Below are 20,034 nucleotides of genomic sequence, written 5' to 3' on the forward strand. Positions count from 1 at the left end.
CATTTTTTCCTATGCATGCACCAAAGCAGCATAGCTCTGCTGAACACTGCTAAAGAATGCCACACAAAGGGGCAGACTGGTGCCTACATACACCCATGACTGCTAATCTTAGCCAGGCTCTCAACAGTATCTGGGAACCCTATTAGCTTCCTTTATACAATGTAATTCCCTGCAGATACCATTTCAAAACTTCCCAACTCTCCTCAAATCTTCAGCTTATCCATCTCCTCCCTCAAATCCAGAAGATTACTTAAAACCACTGGGGGAAACTCTTGGACTTCTCAATGTCCAGGATACAACTTACATCCATATTTCCCTTTCTCCTGTCGGGCTGAGGAAGAATTGACTTTCCACCTGCATAACTGATCTACCATCTCTCTGTACTCTGGAACCCTTCCCCTTTGGATTCCTTAGAAATATAGTAAATTCTTCACCCTCCATCTGCTTGTATCTTGAATTTTTCATATACTTCTGGATGCGTCACATCAGAATTTCATAATGTATGGTTTTACAGCATTAAAAAAAGAGAAACTTTCTTCAATCCAAATTACCTCTGCAAATCCTACTCTCTCTTGTCTCCCCTTCAGTCAAAATTCTTCAAGGTGTTATCCGTATTTTCTGTATAAATTTCCTAAACTCATCCAGTGTTATTTCTTCTTGCAACATACCAATAACCTGGCCGTCATACAGACTATCAATGCGTACATATTGCACAATATGGACACTTTTCAGCTACTTTGCTTGACTCCTTGGCAGCATTAAACACTGTTGGAATCTTTTCTTCATGAACCCCTATCTCCTTGCCTCCTAAGGTATGACTCTCTTCCTGGTTTGCCTCCTTCCTCTTTGGCCTCTCATTTTCTTTTGAAGGTTCCTCTTGTTCTGCTTGCACTTTAAATACTGATGACCATCAAGGCTCAGTTCCTGATTTTTCTTCCACCTCATCATTAAGAACTTATTAAGCTATCCAGGAACCCCCTGGTAAATTCATCTTAGTAGAAGGAGGTTAAGGAATATGCTAAAGGTCACATTGTTGATAAATAGTGGACCAGAAATTCAAAACAAGGGAGTCCAAATCCAGAACTCATGTCTCCTCATATCACAACATTGGTCACAATTTTTTTTAATAGATCTTTATTGGAGTATAATTTCTTCACAATACTGTGTTAGTTTCTGTTGTACACCAAAGTGAATCAGCCATATGCATACATATGTCCCATATCGTCTCCCTTTTGAGCCTCCCTCCCATCCTCCCTATCCCACCCCTCTAGGTCATCGCAAAGCACCGAGCCGATCTCCCTGTGCTATGCTGCTGCTTCCCACTAGCTAACTATTTTACATTTGGTAGTGTATATATGTTGATGCCACTCTCACTTCGCCCCAGCTTCCCCCTCCCACCCTGTGTCCTCAGGTCCACTCTCTGTGTCTACATCTTTATTCCTGCCCTGCAACTAAGTTCATCAGTATCATTTTTTTTTTTTTTTTTACATTCCATATATATGCGTTAGCGTAAGGTATTTGTTTTTTTCTTTCTGACTTACTTCACTCTGTATGACAGACCCTAGTTCCATCTACCTCATTACAAATAACTCGATTTCATTTCCTTTTACAGCTGAGTAATATTCCATTGTATATATGTGCCACATCTTCTTTATCCATTCATCTGTTGATGGACACTTAGGTTGCTTCCATGTCTTGGCTATTGTAAATAGTGCTGCAATGAACATTGTGGTACATGTCTCTTTTTGAATTATGTTTTTTTTCAGAGTATATGCCTAGTAGTGGGATTGCTGGGTCATATGGTATCTGTCACACTTTTTAAAAATTTAAATGCCCATCTTCCTTATCAGGTTGTAACTTCTTTCCTATTTCCTTCACTAACCCCATAGTAATGCTCACCCATGTTCTCAGCTTTTTAAATTCAATGCAAGATGGTATATTGCTTCCCATGCCATGTAGGGGGAGTTATCTTTCCATTTGATAACAATGACAAACAAAAGAAACAAAGTGAAGTAAACTTAAGAAGAATAAAGATCCCAAATCATAAGATGCTGTCATTACAATATCCAATTGAAAAATAAAGAGAACAGTCCATTATTTTTGTCTACAAAAGACCAATAATTGAATTTTATACTAACTTCACAGATGTTCTTGGGCTGTAACCAGATGCTGCATGAAACATGCTATTTTAATTACTGTAGTGATGTAACAGACAATTCTCATGGTCAAACGTCCCTTACTGAGTTTCATCTCACATTTTGGGGTTAAGGAAAGCTACCCTTCCTTGGAGAAAACTTTTATCTTAAACTCAGCTAACTGACTCTACCTTTGCTTTAGTCTCTAGAAGAAGACTGGGAAAACCACAGTCCATGGGCTAACTCTGGCCTACTACTTGTTTTTGTAAACAGTTTTATTGTTACACAGTCCTGTCTATTCATTTACATTTTTTACATGACCATTTGCATATAAAATGGCAGAGCTGACGACTTGCTGCAGAGTCTGTATGGCCTCCAAAGTCTTAAAATATTTACTTACTATGTGGCTCTTTAAATACAAAAGAGGTGACTAAGGCTTGTTCTAGAAAGCTTAGATTGGCATTTACTTTTATAGAATACCCTCTAAAAAGTACTGCTGCATACTACATTGCCCTGATTATTTATCAAATGAACAAGAGTCACTTTTTAACATTATCCATTATTATTATTATTATTATTTTTTTTTGCGGTACGCGGGCCTCTCACTGTTGTGGCCTCTCCCATTGCGGAGCACAGGCTCCGGACGCGCAGGCTCAGTGGCCATGGCTCACGGGCCTAGCTGCTCCGCGGCATGTGGGATCTTCCTGAACCGGGGCACGAACCCGCGTCCCCTGCATCGGCAGGCGGACTCTCAACCACTGCGCCACCAGGGAAGCCCTATCCATTATTTTTTATCTCCCATATTTTACCTTAGTTTCTTTACGATTTTTTCTTTACATTTTTAGCAATTTAAAATTTATTTTATTTTGCTGTATTGCATGAATCTTCAAAGGCTACCTTAAGTTCTTTTGGACATAAAATGGCATAAAAATAAAATAAAATATCCCATTTTATTATACAAATTTTTTTTTCAAGTTGGCTCAAAGCATTTTTTTTCTGAAAATGAAGTTGAATATAAATACATGAATAAGTAAACAAGAAACTTAAAAAAAAAACTGTTCTTTTTACAGTGACTTGAATATTTCATTATTTTGTTTTTATGAGATACCTCCATATATGTTTTTCAACTTGATAAGCTTTAGAGGCATTAGTTTATTTTTTTTCTTAACAGAAAAAGACCAAGAAAATACAATAGTTCATTTTTAATTCTATGCTTTACTTTGTGAGAGGAAGACAGCAATGCATTTACTATAAAGTTGAATAAGATACAAAATCACTTACCTATTGAAAGTATTAAGTATCACATTTTTAAATTAAAATTTTATTTATTTTTTAGTTCTTTATTGATCTTGTGTAGGCAAACAGAATGAAAATTAATGCTTTCCTGTGTCTCTCCATAATAAAAAATGATATATTAAATTGGACATGTGCTCCATTTCATAAAATGTCATTTATTTAGAATATATGCTTCTATTATGGAAACAATGGCTGGATGTTATACATTACATATGTGTGTGTGTGTGTGTGTGTGTGTGTGTGTGTGTGTGTGTGCATATATATATACATACACATACACATATATGAATTCATGTAAGTGGAAACCAATATGGATAATATTACATTGACCTAATTGAATGCTCCCATTTTGCCTAATACTCTATTCTCTTAGCAAATATTAGACCCCTCTTTTTCTTTAATTGTTCTCAATCCAAAACTTTCAATATTTCTAAAAATGTATTTCATTTATAGGATTAAAAAATATACCACAGATAATATATTAACAGGTCACATTAAAAAGAATACTAGAGAGGGCAGACAGCAGAAGCAAGAAGAACTACAATCCTGCAGCCTGTGGAACAAAAACCACATTCACAGAAAGATAGACAAGATGGAAAGGCAGAGGGCTATGTACCAGATGAAGGAACAAGATAAAACCCCAGAAAAACATCTAAATGAAGTGGAGATAGGCAACCTTCCAGAAAAAGAATTCAGAATAATGACAGTGAAGATGACCCAGGACCTCAGAAAAAGAAAGCAGGCAAAGATCAAGAAGATGCAAGAAATGTTTAACAAAGATCTAGAAGAATTAAAGAACAAACAAACAGAGATGAACAATGCAAAAACTGAAATGAAAACTACACTAGAAGGAATGAATAGCAGAATAACTGAGACAGAAGAACGGATAAGTGATCTGGAAGACAGAATGGTGGAATTCACTGCTTCAGAACAGAATAAAGAAAAAAGAATGAAAAGAAATGAAGACAGCCTAAGAGACCTCTGGACCACATTAAACGCAACAACATTCGCATTACAGGGGTCCCAGAAGGAGAAGAGAGAGAGAAAGGATGAGAGAAAATATTTGAAGAGATTTTAGTCAAAAACTTCCCTAACACTGGAAAGGAAATAGCCACCCAAGTCCAAGAAGTGCAGAGAGTCCCAGATAGGATAAACCCAAGGAGAAACACGTCAAGACACATAGTAATCAAATTAGCAAAAATTAAAGACAAAGAAAAATTATTGAAAGCAGAAAGGGAAAAATGACAAATAACATACAAGGGAACTCCCATAAGGTTAACAACTGATTTCTCAGCAGAAACTCTACAAGCCAGAAGGGAATGGAATGATATACTTAAAGTTATGAAAGGGAAGAACATACAACCAAGATTACTCTACCTGGCAAGGATCTATTCAGATTTGATGGAGAAATCAAAAGTTTTACAGACAACCGAAAGCTAAGAGAATTCAGCACCACCAAACTAGCTCTACAACAAATGCTAAAGGGAACTTCTCTCAGTGGGAACCACAAGAGAAGAAAAGGACCTGCAAAAACAAACCCAAAACAATTAAGAAAATGGTCATAGGAAGATACATATCAATAATTACCTTAAACGTGAATGGATTAAATGCTCCAACCAAAAGACACAGGCTTGCTGAATGGACACAGAAACAAGACCCATATATATGCTGTCTACAAGAGACAAATTTCAGACCTAGGGACACATGCAGACTGAAAGTGAGGGGATGGGAAAACATATTCCATGCAATGGAAATCAAAAGAAAGCTGGAGTCGCAATACTCATATCAGATAAAATAGACTTTAAAATGAAGAATGTTACAAGAGACAAGGAAGAACACTACATAATAATGATCAAAGGATCAATCCAAGAAGAAGATATAACAATTTTGAATATATATGCACCCAACATAGGAGCACCTCAATACATAAGGAAACTGCTAACAGCTATAAAAGCGGAAATTGACAGTAACACAATAATAGTGGGGGAATTTAACACCTCACTTACACCAATGGACAGATCATCCAAACAGAAAATTAATAAGGAAACACAAGCTTTAAATGACACAATAGAACAAATAGATTTAATTGACATTTATAGGACATTCCATCCCAAAACAGCAGATTACACTTTCTTCCCAAGTGCACATGCAATATTCTCCAGGATAGATTACATCCTGGGTCACAAATCAAGCCTCAGTAAATTTAAGAAAACTGAAATCATATCAGGCATCTTTTCTGACCACAACGCTGTGAGATAAGAAATCAGTTACAGGGGGAAAAAAACGTAAAAAAACACAAACATAAAGCGGCTAAAAAATATGTTACTAAATAACCAAGACATCACTGAGTAATTAAATAGGAAAAAAAAAAAAAAAAAAAAAAACTAGAGACAAATGGCAATGAAAACACAACGATTCAAAACCTATGGGATGCAGCAAAAGCTGTTCTAAGAGGGAAGTTTATAGCAATAGAAGTCTACCTCAAGAAACAAGAAAAATCTCAAATAAACAACCTAACCTTACACTTAAAGGAACTAGAGAAAGAAGAACAAACAAAATCCAAAGTTAGTAGAAGGAAAGAAATCATGAAGATCAGAGTGGAAGTAAATGAAATAGAAACAAAGGAAACAATAGCAAAGATCAATACAACTAAAAGCTGGTTCTTTGAGAAGATAAATAAAATTGATAAACCATTAGCCAGACTCATCAAGAAAAAGAGGGCAAGGACTTAAATCAACAGAATTAGAAATGAAAAAGGAGAAGTCATGACAGTGCAGAAATACAAAGCATCCTAAGAGACTACTACAAGCAACTCCATGCCAATAAAATGGACAACCTGGAAGAAATGGACAAATTCTTAGAAAGGTATAATCTTCCAAGACTGAACCATGAAGAAACAGAAAATATGAACCGACCAATCACAAGTAATGAAATTGAAACCGTGATTAAAAATGTTCCAACAAACAAAAGTCCAGGACCTAAAGGCCTTCACAGGTGTATTCTATCAAACATTTAGAGAAGAGCTAACACCCATCCTTCTCAAAGTCTTCCAAAAAATTGCAGAGGAAGGAACACTCCCAAACTCATTCTATGAGGCCACCATCACCCTGATATCAAAACCAAAGATACTACAAAAAAAAAGAAAAATTACAGACCAATATCACTGATGAATATAGATGCAAAAATCCTCAACAAAATACTAGCAAATAGAATCCACCAACACATTAAAAGGATTATACACCATGATCAAGTGGGATTTATCCCAGTGATGCAAGGATTCTTCAATATACACAAATCAATCAATGTGATACACCATATTAACAAACTGAAGGGGAAAAAAACATATGGTCATCTCAATAGATGAAGAAAAAGCTTTTGACAAAATTCAACACCGATTATTGATAAAAACTCTCCAAAAAGTGGGCATAGAGGGAACCTACCTCAACATAATGAAGGCCATATACGACAAACCCACAGCAAACATCATTCTCAATGGTGAAAAACTGAAAGCAATTCCTCTAAGATCAGAAATAAGACAAGGAGGTCCACTCTCACCACTATTATTCAAAATACTTTTGGAAGTCCTAGCCACGGCAATCAGAAAAGAAAAAGAAATAAAATGAATACAAATTGGAAAAGAAGAAGTAAAACTGTGACTGTTTGCAGATGACATGATATTATACATAGAGAATCCTAAAGATGCCACCAGAAAACTACTACTGCTAACCAATGAATCTGGTAAAATTTCAAGATACAAAATCAATGCACAGAAATCTCTTGCATCCCTATACACTAATGATGAAAAATCTGAAAGAGAAATTAAGGAAATACTCCCATTTACCAGTGCAACAAAAAGAATAAAATACCTAGGAATAAACCTACCTAGGGAGACAAAAGACCTGTATGCAGAAAACTATAAGATACTGATGAAAGAATTAAAGATGATACCAACAGATGGAGAGATATACCATGTTCTTGGATTGGAAGAATCAATATTGTGAAAATGACTATACTATCCAAAGCAATCTACAGATTCAATGCAATCCCTATCAAATTACCAATGGCATTTTTTATAGACCTAGAACAAAAAATCTTAAAATTTGTATGGAGATGCAAAAGACCCCGAATAGCAAAAGTAGTCTTGAGGGAAAAAAACGGAGCTGGACGAATCAGATTCCCTGACTTCAGACTATACTACAAAGCTACAGTAACCAAGACAATATGGTACTGGCACAAAAACAGAAATATAGATCAATGGAACAGGATACAAAGCCCAGAGATAAACCCACGCACCTACGGTCAACTAATCTATGACAAAGGAGGCGAGGATATACAATGGAGAAAAGACAGTCTCTTCAATAAGTGGTGCTTGGAGAACTGGACAGCTACATGTAAAAGAATGAAATTAGAACACTCCCTAACAGCATACACAAACATAAACTCAAAATGGATTAGAGACCTAAAGTTAAGACCGGACACTATAAAACTCTTAAGAGGAAAACATAGGAAGAACACTCTTTGATATAAATCACAGAAAGATCCTTTTTGATCCACCTCCTAGAGTAATGGAAATAAAAACAAAAATAAACAAATGGAACCTAATGAAACTTCAAAGCTTTTGCACTGCCAAGGAAACCATAAACAAGATGAAAAGACAATCCTCAGAATAGAAGGAAATATTTGCAAACAAATCAATAGACAAAGGGTTAATTCCAAAATATATAAATAGCTCATGCAGCTCAATATTAAAACAACAACAACAACAACAACAATCTAATCCAAAAATGGGCAGAAGACCTAAATAGACATTTCTCCAAAGAAGATATACAGATTGCCAAGAAGCACATGAAAAGCTGCTCAACATCACTAATTATTCGAGAAATGCAAATCAAAACTACAATGAGGTATCACCTCACACCAGTTAGAATGGGTATCATCAGAAAATCCACAAACAACAAATGCTGGAGAGGGTGTGGAGAAAAGGGACCCCTCTTGCACTGTTGGTGGGAATGTAAATTGATACAGCCACTATGGGGAACAGTATGCAGGTTCCTTAAAAAACTAAAGATAAAATTATCATATGACTCAGCAATCCCACTACTAGGCATATACTCAAAGAAAACCATAATTCAAAAAGACACATGCACCCCAATGTTCATTGCAGCACTATTTACAATAGCCGGGTCATGGAAACAACCTAAATGCCCATTGACAGATGAATGGATAAAGAAGTAGTGGTACATATATACAATGGAACATTACTGAGCCATAAAAAGGAATGAAACTGGGTCATTTGTAGAGACGTGGATGAATCTAGAGACTGTCATACAGAGTGAAGTAAGTCAGAAAGAGAAAAACAAATATCATATATTAACGCATATATGTGGAACCTAGAAAAATGGTACAGATGAACTGGTTTGCAGGGCAGAAATTGAGACACAGTTGTACAGAACAAACGTATGGACACGAAGCGGGGAAAGTGGCGGGGGTGGGGATGGTGGTGTGATGAATTGGGAGATTGGGATTGACATGTATACACTGATGTGTATAAAATGGATGACTAATCAGAACCTGCTGTATAAAAAAATAAAATTAAAATTAAAAAAAAAAATTTCTATTTAACTTTTAAGCAACTCTAGGCCATATGCTCTCTGACTCTATACTAAGAGGCCTTTTAAAATTTTCTCAGTGACCTTTTGGTTATTAATATATGGCAAGTATTTGGAAAGAAAATATAAATGCCAGGACTATATTCCACGTACTTTTCTTCAGTTTGGAGCTTAAAGTCGGATAATTCTATACCGCATTTTCCAATTAAAAAAATGAACTAGACTTACTGTGGTGATAATTTTGCAATACATACCAATATTGACTCATTATGTTGTATGCCTGAAATTAATATATGTCAATTATAATTTTATTTAAAAAGTGGAGCATCTGTCTATATGGATGTTGTTATGTTGCCAGTCAAATCATATCCCTCAGATATATGGTGTTATAAAATGTACAGCTATGTCTCCCCTCCTTCCTGTTTTCTGCCAGATTTAATGGAGATTCTTTTGTATTTTGCTTTTGAATTGAAAAACAAAAATTACCACACTTAAACGCCCAGGGGCTAGCTTTTGAGAGTCCACATTTAGAGACATTGTAAAAAGTTACTTTTACTCTGTGGGCTCAGAGCCTAGGTATGCCTGATTCAAAGAAAACTGAAACAACAACAAAGGCTCACAACAACAAAGGCTCAAACTTCCTGGTTAGTTTAATAACATATCATTATAAATATTCAGTCAGTGGCTTTAGGGAAACCCTTGTCTTGTCAACAGGAGCTGCAAGATTTGATGGCTCTGCCAGAAAGTACTGGGAGGAGTTGGTGTTTGTTGTTATTTTGCACACACCACAGATCCTGTGTGTTTTTATATATTTACTTATTTATTGTACTGTGGGATTAAAACAGAGTGAACCATAAAGGTTTTCTGGAAATTATTTTAAAGTTTTGCAGTTTAAAAGATGGTTATTTATTTATCCAAATAATAAATATGCCAATCTCTAGTTATACAAGATTGGACCAAGGAATGCCCAAATAACATCAGAAAACTAATTTTAAGTCATGTTTTTAGATTGTTCAGAAGAGTCTAACATTGAACTAAATTATGTTCCTGAAATCCATACCTAAAATGTTCATTAATGTTCTTGTTCAACATCACTGTAATGGATAAGATTCTTTGTCCTTCAAATTCTTACTTACATTAGACTTCACTATGGCATCAATAAATAAGAAAAAATAACAAAATAGAGTGGGCGGTTTGATTTAAGGGGAAAAGTCTTTAAACGAATCTTTGGTTTGCCTGCTCTTGCTACCTCATTAATTCTAAATGGTGTCAGTCAGTTGAGTCTAATAGCTGTGAGTGTTACTACCATGGTCAGTTCCAAATTATAGTATTGATTAATTGATTGTCTTCTTCCAGTTTTGAATTATATGAGTGTTGGCTCAGGCAGCTTGGCTTAGGGCCCAAACCTTATTTTCAATGGAAGGCAACAAGGAATTTCACTGTTTCAGTGCTGTGGTTAACTGGATGCTCAGAAAACCAAAAGCTTTGGAAAGGCAATTGGACAAAAAAGGAATGTACTAAATATAAAAATATGTACTTATTGATGGTCTTTCTGCAACCTAGAGAAACAAGCAGGAAGAGAGTAAGTCAAAAATTCATCATTTCTCAGCCTCAGACTTCCCAAACAGTCTTGAAACAACTGACTGGGGGATGAGAGTAAGAGGGTAGAAAGATGGTCAAGAATGATCATGAGCCAGCATTTGCACCTGCGGAATTAAGTCCATTCAGGAGAAGTGTGGTGATTGTGGTACTTTCAAACCAAGTACAACTTCAAGTGGATTATGGGCTTGGCTACACCATAGGTACAGCTATCCAGGAAAGCTTAAAAAGTACCTACCACATTGTGGCACCAGCAGGGCAGTGGTGCCATGTTCTTAGAATAATATAAACATTACCAAGTTGAAAGACAATACATGAGGCGCTCATCTTGTGTTAACTTTCTGCTTTAATGAGAAACATAAAATGGATGGGTGTATTTGTCATTGATTCTTGTGGAAAGGGAAAAGCTAAATGGGGCACTGAGAAGTTAATAACTTTCACAGATCCATAGCTTTGCGTTTGTTTGCTGCCAGATCAATTCCCTTTCCCTACAAAATCTGAAGGGAAAATTGGTATGGAATGGAGTAACTCTGACTATAAAATTATATTCACATTAAAATGTATTTATAATCATTATTGGTCTTTCTTTTCAATATGAACACAATTATACTTGATTTCACAGAGAATTAGAAAGAAGAGCCTTCATGGACATATATACACTAACAATGTAAAATAGATAGCTAGTGGGAAGCAGCCGCATAGCACAGGGAGATCAGCTCGGTGCTTTGTGACCACCTAGAGGGGTGGGATAGGGAGGGTGGGAGGGAGACGCAAGAGGGAGGAGATATGGGGATATATGTATATGTATAGCTGATTCACTTTGTTATAAAGCAGAAAATAACACACCATTGTAAAGCAATTATACTCCAATAAAGATGTTAAAAAAATAAATTAAGTAAAAAGAAAAAAAAAAAAGAAAGAAAGAAGAACATTTCTTCCTCAATAAAGGGAGTGATCCTGAAAAGAAAGGAAAATGATTCCAGGGGTCCTAAATTGTAAAGCTTTAAAATCAATGTTTAGAAAAGACTGATAAATGGAAATTTATAAGTAGAGAAACAATTGTGAATATATGGAAAGCATGTATCACAAAGTCAAATGCTGATGAAAATTAGAATTTTGTGGAAGTATTTGCTATAAGAAAGGGGAGAGAGACTGCAAGTAAATGTGTCAATGAGGAGAAATTAATCTTCTATAAGTGGTACTAAATTCAAGATTATTAATGATTATACATATATGAAAAAATCCTTAATAGAAGCAATGATGTAAGAGCCTCTTGGCATAGATCCTATAATGAAAGTTCATAGAATAAATATGCATAAAATATAAAAGTATATTAACTTTTCATGGCTGTCTCAATGATCTGTAGCAAAAATAAGGCTAGAGCTGGGAAAGTCATATATTCATTACTTAACAAATATTATTATAGGTTACACCATTTGATAGGTGCTAAGGATACTTTTCAGGGGGGATAAAAACAAACAGCATGCTTTTAGGGTGAACTCACACCATGTATGATATTATAAATCTAGTGTATTAGCAACTTGAAACAATAAATGCATATCTTAGTAAACTTAAGTATTTAGGTGTTAACTTAAGTATAAAACTATATCCTTAGCCCCTTGTGGGCAGGATTCAAATATAATTCATCCTGGTATACTTCTTAGCACCCAGCACAGAAACCCTAGCACAAAATGGGTAGTCCACAGATATTTTTTGAAAGAAAGAATGCATTAGAATATAGCCTTTGAAATAACTTCCTCTCCAAAGCAATAAATAGTTTCCTTAAAGAAACATAGCAATAGTCATTAATAAAATATTATCAAATTTCAAGTGCTTGTGATCCAAAGCACATAAATATAGCTACTTTTCCCTCTCCCCCATGTCCTTTCCTTACCTGAATAAATTTGATTCACCCTTAGACTCAGACATCATGTTACTTCCTGAATAAGTGGTTCCTCACCTATCTGGACTAGATTAAGCAACCTTAACATGATCTCCCGTACTTCCCATATTTGGGAACTCTCCTGTAACTGCTTATTTAATTGACTATCCATCTTAGATAATGTCTGTCTTATCCCCCATTTGTGTCCCCTAGGCTCTAGCAAAGAGTTTCATACAGACAACTATTTGTTTTTTTCCAGATAGTATCATTCCTGACCTTTCTTTTCCATACCCCACATCTGGTTTGCTGGCAAATCCAAGTAGCTCTACTTTCAAAGCAATGCCTATCTAGAATTCAACCATTCCTCCCACTCCCAAAGCCTAACTTGGTCCAACTCTTGCCTGCATTATTGCAAGAGACTCTGTGCTAGTATACCCACCACTTCCCCTGTTTCAATTAGTTAGTTCTCAACCCAGAAGCCAGAAAGATCGTCTTAAAATATAAGACTAAACATGTCATTTTTCTGTTCAAAACCTTCAGTGAGATATCATCTCATATAGAACAAAAGTTAAAGTTCTTACTAGGAGATATGAGGGTCTTCCTTTCTTATCACTTCAGCTATGCTGGCCTTCTTGGTGTTGCTCAGTTCAAGTAAGCTTCCCCCCAGCAAGCAGGTATAGCAGGTGTAGCCGTGATACCTCCTATTTCCCCTGTCTAGAATGGTCTTCCGCCAGTATCTACATGACTAACTCTTCTACTTTCTTGAGAGTTTTACTCAGAAATCATCTCTCAGTCCAAAATTTCTAAAATTTCAATATTCTCCTAACCTGATACTTTAATTTTCCTTCCCTGCTTTTGTTTTCCTATTAGTGCTGATTCTGAGTCTGATATTCGGCAGGTAGAGTAAACTTCCCTTCTGAGAGGCCTCATGTCTATTTGATGAGTAGGTACTCATTTATGCTGGTTGTGAAATATTTTAAACCTCACCCCTGCTCTTCACTATCTAATATACTCTATACCTCAATTATTTCTCTTTACCATCTACCTCCCCTACTCTAACATAAAATATTTTTGTTCAACACTGTATCACCAGCATCTGTGGAGCACCCGGTCTACTGTAAGGTACTCTAGCTGTATGCCCCAATTTTCGCCTATGCATGTTTCTACCTTAAAAGGTACTATAAAACATTGTTACATTTATTTCTTTCATGTTGTCTCTGCAGTAAGTCGTAAACTGCTTGAGGGCAGGTTTCACTTTTTCTTTTCATCTTTGTATTTCAATCATCTAGGGCACTGACTGGTTAATAAATATTCAGTGAATAGAAGAAAGAAGAAATGACTTTGTGCATACCCACAATTACTCATGTAAGATAAATTATTACAACTGTTTTTACTTATTACGCCTACCTACTTTTTAAAAATAAATTTATTTTTATTTATTTACTTTTGGCTGTGTTGGGTCTTTGTTGCTGTGTGCGGGCTTTCTCTAGTTGCGGGGAGCGGGGGCTACTCTTCATTGTGGTGCACGGGCTTCTCATTGTGGTGGTTTCTCTTGCTGTGGTGCACAGGCTCTAGGCACGTGGGCTTCGGTAGTTGTGGCTCGCGAGCTCTAGAGCACAGGCTCAGTAGTTGTGGCACACGGGCTTAGTTGCTCCGTGGCATGTGGCATCTTCCCGGACCAGGGCTCAAACCCGTGTCTCCTGCACTGGCAGGCAGATTCTTAACCACTGTGCCACTGGGGAAGTCCCATGCCTACCTACTTTCAATGAAGATAAAATTAACTTAGACTGGTACAAATATAACCTTGTAAATTTTATAGGTCTAATGTATAAAAATTTATCTGTCTCAAGGATTTTTAGGAGCATAATCCTGTGCTCGAGGAGAAAACATTATATAGACAATCTTTTTTTGACATTTCTATGGTTTTAAATTGCAGTAATATGAAAATCTCAAGTAAACTGTAGACAGCTGTCTCAAACCAAAGATATTACATAGGAAATTTCATAATTCCATTCTATAACTACAGGCGATTTCTGATCTTTTAAAATATGATTTAAAAAATATGATTCTGCATAGGAAAATCTGGGATCAGATTCAAAAGTCTTTTTTTTTTTTTTTAAAGTTTGGAACCCCTTCATGTGTTCAAGATTTTTTTTAAAAATGAGATTTTTATAAAAAGTATCTTTAGGCCATCCACCACCAAAACAATTAACCCCTAAAATATTTTTTAATAAATTATATAAGATCATACAAGGCATGTTTATCAAATGTACAAAAGATTGTCTTAACAATTCTTATAAACTTAGGACTCAAAACGATACTTACTGCCCATTTTACAGAACACTCCCTTCCTTATATGACCCTGTTTTGTTACTTCCCTTCCTATACATTGCCCCTGACCCAGGCAACTATCCCCCTGTTCAACGTAGTCCATTCTAGGCACTCCTGTCTTCATCCCATTGAATGTTTGAGAAATAGGTCAGGTACTAGCACACACTTGCATAATTTAGAAATACAGAGCCAAATGCAATGGGTATAGTTTAGTTCCCAGATCCTGGAGATCTCAAAAAAAAACAAAAAACACAACACAAACAAACAAAACAACCTCACAGCCTTTTATACATCATTCTTGAACTTAACTTCTGGGTAATCCTTTATAACTGAGTCTCCAAGCCCATTCCTTTGGACAGCAGATGTCAGCTATCAGGCACCAAAATTTAGTATTTCAGACAACCTCAAAATGCTACCCTGATATTTCATTACCCATCTTTCTACAGCCTATAAATAGGAAAATAGTGGAAGAAAATGAGACAGTTAAATGCGAACACAGGGATTTGACACCTAAGAAGTTTCTCAGTGTACTACTGTGATTGTTCTAGTTCTACACTTGAACACCTATAATTGAATTTGATTAAAATTATTCAGTTTATTTATTCAGTCATTTATTTCTAGAGAGGGACATCTAAATTTGCATAAATATAATGTTGGACGATTTGACCATTAAGTTCACTGGGAGTTACAAGTCAACTTCTATTTACAGCTCTACTCAGCTGTTAAATACCATTCATTTTCTCCTAACCTTCTTTACTTAGGGAATTTTTTCCTTCTTGTCTTGATTTAAGTATATATATTCTCCTAAAGACTACCCTCATTTGGAGAAAAAAATTGTACGGCAGGATTTTTTTTTTTTTTTTTTTAATTAAGACTTTATCTTCTTTTTTTTTTTTTTTTTTTTTTTTGCGGAACGCACAGGCTCAGCGGCCATGGCTGACGGGCCCAGGCGCTCCGCGGCATGTGGGATCTTTCTGGACTGGGGCACGAACCCGTGTCCCCTGCATCGGCAGGCGGACTCTCAACCACTGTGCCACCAGGGAAGCCCAAGACTTTATCTTCTAAGAGCAACTTAAAGTTCACAGCAAAATTGAAGGGACCTAACCATTTTCAGCTTCTATTTCTAGAAGAGAATTGATGAATATGACCAAAACTAGAAGATTTATATTGATTAATATATAGCATTTTTAGGGAGAAATATGCTATAATCTGTATAACTATCTTACAATTTATTTTATACTACTTGTTTTATTTGTAGTCATTATGAACTAAATTTAGACTTAAAATCTTTTTTTTTAATCATCATCACTTTCTTGAGCAACTCAAATAACCCAAACTAGTAATGTTTTTGATGTTTATGGTGATGATGATAGCAAATATGTTTAATCCTGTCAATCTGGACTTAAACATGATAAAAATAATCCAATTTTAAAACAGGTGTGAACCCCTTATTTATAGTAGTCCATGTGAAAAACAGCATTAGGCTTTAGTTGTTTCATAAGGGCAACTGAAATCATGCAAAAGGCACAGTTAATTTAAAAAGCCAAAAGCACAATGGTCAGATCAAGAGATAATAGTGTTTCCACGTACTTATGGTAGCACCCAGGTAACATGTGTCACATTGTGTTTAATTCTAGGCATCAACCTGAAACATTTTATTGATATGCTAGGAGAAGGTATCACAGGATGAAATATCTGAAACTCACGTCGTAAAAAGAATGGATGAAGTAGGTATGGATATTTTACACAGAAAACAGAAGACTAAAGGAAGAAATAAAGAAGGTATATTTTTGCATCAATATGAAGAAGACTTTTCTTGCAGTTGGAGCTACCCAGTAATGAAAATGAGGTTTATGTATAGTTTTAATCACTGACTGACTGGCTGACTGTGTGTCATGGGGAAGTTTCCTATGGAGTAGGAGACTGAATTATGTGAACTTCCCTCGTCTTTGTCTCAATTTTTCTTTCCTTTTCTTCTTTTCTTTTTAATTCAAAAGATAATATGGTTTTCAATGCATAGTTAAAAAAACAAAACAAAACAAAAAAGAACCTGAGTCACAGATATTCTACCAAATATCTTTTTGGTCTTGGGCAGCCCATTTTTCTTCTCTGGGTCTAAATTTATCATGTACAAAGCATGGCCTGGAGTCTTTAAAGTATATTTTAGTTCTGATGTTCTCTAACCATACAAATGTAGACATTGAATTAAACTCTAAGTCTATTCATGGTGCAGAATCACTACAATTATGGAGCTGGAAAGCAGTTAGAGCTGGAAAGCATTTAGTCAACCCCCATACACACCATTAGATTATACATATCATAGTTCCTAAATTGTCTTGCTAGTAAATCCTTGGAATAAGTCTTTCTTTTTAATGCTATGTGTATAATATGAACATTTTGGTTATTACCGCTGAATAAAAAAAGTAACTCTCTCAAGCAGAAATGCCCAGAAAACATCCTGCTGAGCTTTCTTCTTCTGGCCATACAGTCTGCATACACAATTAACCTTCCCTTAATTAGATTAACTTGTTCTCTATCTGAGACTGTCAAGTTAATACTGTAATCAAAAAACTATAATAGAGACCTGAATATGTCCCTGCTGTGCATAATGTTAATTACTTCTTCACTCAGAATAACTGAAATCAGGCTCACTTAATGGGATGCCTTAGTTAGCAGATCTGCTTTACTTCTCTAAAATAGTGCTAGTCAGAACTTTACAAACAACTCTTAAAATCACCTAAAAAAAACATAGTATTTCTGACTTTCTTAATTGATGCAATTCCAAGAATTGACTAAAACTGCAGAAGGTTACTATTAGTTATATGAAAATATTTATAGGCATTGGCATTGGTCCTTATATTAAAACATGATACGGCACGGCAAATATTCAAATGTTATCATTAACAAGAAACTAAATTGCACTTGCCAAAATTAGAACAACATTTGGATATAGAACCCACAGTAATATCAGGTTCACCCCACGTATCCGTGAATTTCCAAATTCAGACATTTTAACAGTTTCTTGCTAGCATTAGCTTGATCCAACTATGAAAAGTGACACAATTACATGAAGAAGAAAGCTCATTTAACCAAATTGACTAAACTTGGTCAATGGCCCTAAGGCAAAGTGTTTTAAACCTTTAATTACAGAATAGTGTATTTATCATTAACAGTATTTTATATATCTCATAATGTTCTCAATCAATCACTTATTAAGTATCCATGATGTCAAGGCAGTCTTTCAGCCACTGTGAGGAGGATAAACATGAGTAAAAAGACACAGACGCTCCTTTCAAAAAGTTTACAACCCAGGCACTTAAGGAGGAACTGGCAGGAGAGTGGAAGCCTCGTGCTTTTGCCATCTAGTAAGATGGTTTTAGTTCTCTCAACTCAGAGCAATCAAGGACCATGTCAAAACATAGTGGCCTTGTTGTCTCTGGAGTTCTACTGGGTTCGAATTCTGATACTACTACCACTTCTATGACATTGGGTAAGATATTTAGTTTCTCCAATTCTCAGGTCCTTCATCCTAACGGGGAGATAATTAGAGTACTAATCTCAGAAGTATAATGTGAAAAGTAAATGAAATAGGTGTGCAAATTGCTTTGTACATAATATGCATAGCAAAAACAAAGGTTAAATATATTTAAGAGATATATTAAATAAGAAAGCTGTCTTTTCTTTGGCAAGAAGTTAAATATTTTGCAAAGTATTGGATTTAGATGCCTGCAATCAAGACTGATTATATAACATTCACAGACTAGAAAGGGAAATAAGAATTTCTAACACAGTGCCCTGAAACAACACTGTGAGCGAGCTTAGATAAATGAAGGGGAAGACAATTTGGTAAATACTGATCAAATATAATGCCCTAAAGAAAGTGTACTGGGCTTCACCTTATAATAGAATTGATTTGTCCTGAAGAAGCAATGTCATAAATGGAGGTATATTTGAAATACTTCGCTCGGCACTAGATCAGACAGCAGTAGAACTTAAAAGAAAATAGGAACATCACATCTATTATTAGTTTTATGAGAATAAGTAACTTGGATTTCCAAACAACTGGTTTTTAAATTAACTCTGGAATATAACATGCTCAGAAGACGGGAACTGATCTATACAAATTGCTGAACCATAAAAGCAGAATTATTAGTATCATAAGAGAGTCATGAACAAAGACACATGGGAGTTCAGAAGAAGAATAAGACATCATTTTGACAGGGAGTATCCAAGAAAGCTTTAGGGTAAAAGTGAGCTGAATCTTAATGTATAAAATAGAAACAGTGAGGAACCAAAGGGGAAATAGGCTGAAAGCCTGAAATTAAATTTCCTACAATCTCCATCTCTCATTTGTTTGTTTAATCCTCCTCTTATTTGACTTCAATGGCATCTTGGTTTCTGAAGGATCTTTGTGTACCTTTTCTATATACAGATACATGCTTTTCCTTAGAGTCATAAGAGGTATCAACCCCAAAATGAAGTTAAAAGGAAATATGGGACGTGGCATCCTGTCCTTTAAATTGGGAATACAACATTTTTAGCAGATAAGAGTATTTGAGCATGCTAAGGAACTTCTAAACTTTGTAAACTTCATTTAAAAAAATTTGCATTTAGAAACATCAATTAAAAACCATTAAGTTTATTTTATAAGTCATAACATATTTATACTAGATAATAGTTTTAAGTGGTGAGCCAACAGATCAAATATCTTAGCAAGCATAGGAATTATTTATTTCAAAGAATTATAATTTTAAGATTAGACGCACACTGTGAAGCTGCAATGAAAAAAGGTACTTGGTAGAGAATTTTATCAAAAAGTATTATGATAGATGAATGATTATATTAGAGAGAGGATATGTAAGGTAACAAAGCTGTGTTAATAGCAAAGTTTTGTTGGAAGGTAGTGAAAATTGATAACCTGCAGTTGTTTAACAGAGATTAGACAGTTAAAATTTTGTTAATCTATTTGCTAATTTGTTTTCTCACTTTATTCCCTCATTAACAATAAATAGCTTTGTAGCTCCAGAAGAACCAAAATAAAGTATATAGGCGAGACCACTGCCAAGGGCTAATAATTTCATGGCAGCAGCAGCTAAATTCAATCAACATTTAAATCTTATAGGCATCTGCTGCTCCAGATCAAAACATTAACCCATTGTTAGATTTCTCACATACTCATGAC

The 20,034-nt window shown here is 35.4% G+C and overlaps 1 protein-coding gene across 4 annotated transcripts in view; it reads right to left on the reverse strand.

Annotated features, from left to right (window-relative positions):
• Nucleotides 1-20,034, reverse strand: part of PTPRD (protein tyrosine phosphatase receptor type D) — a 1,574,709-nt gene that overhangs the window by 790,619 nt on the left and 764,056 nt on the right. The window lies entirely within an intron of this gene.

The sequence above is a fragment of the Leucopleurus acutus genome, assembly GCF_964270905.1.
Source record: "Leucopleurus acutus genome assembly, chromosome: 7".
NCBI lineage: Eukaryota > Metazoa > Chordata > Mammalia > Artiodactyla > Delphinidae > Leucopleurus > Leucopleurus acutus.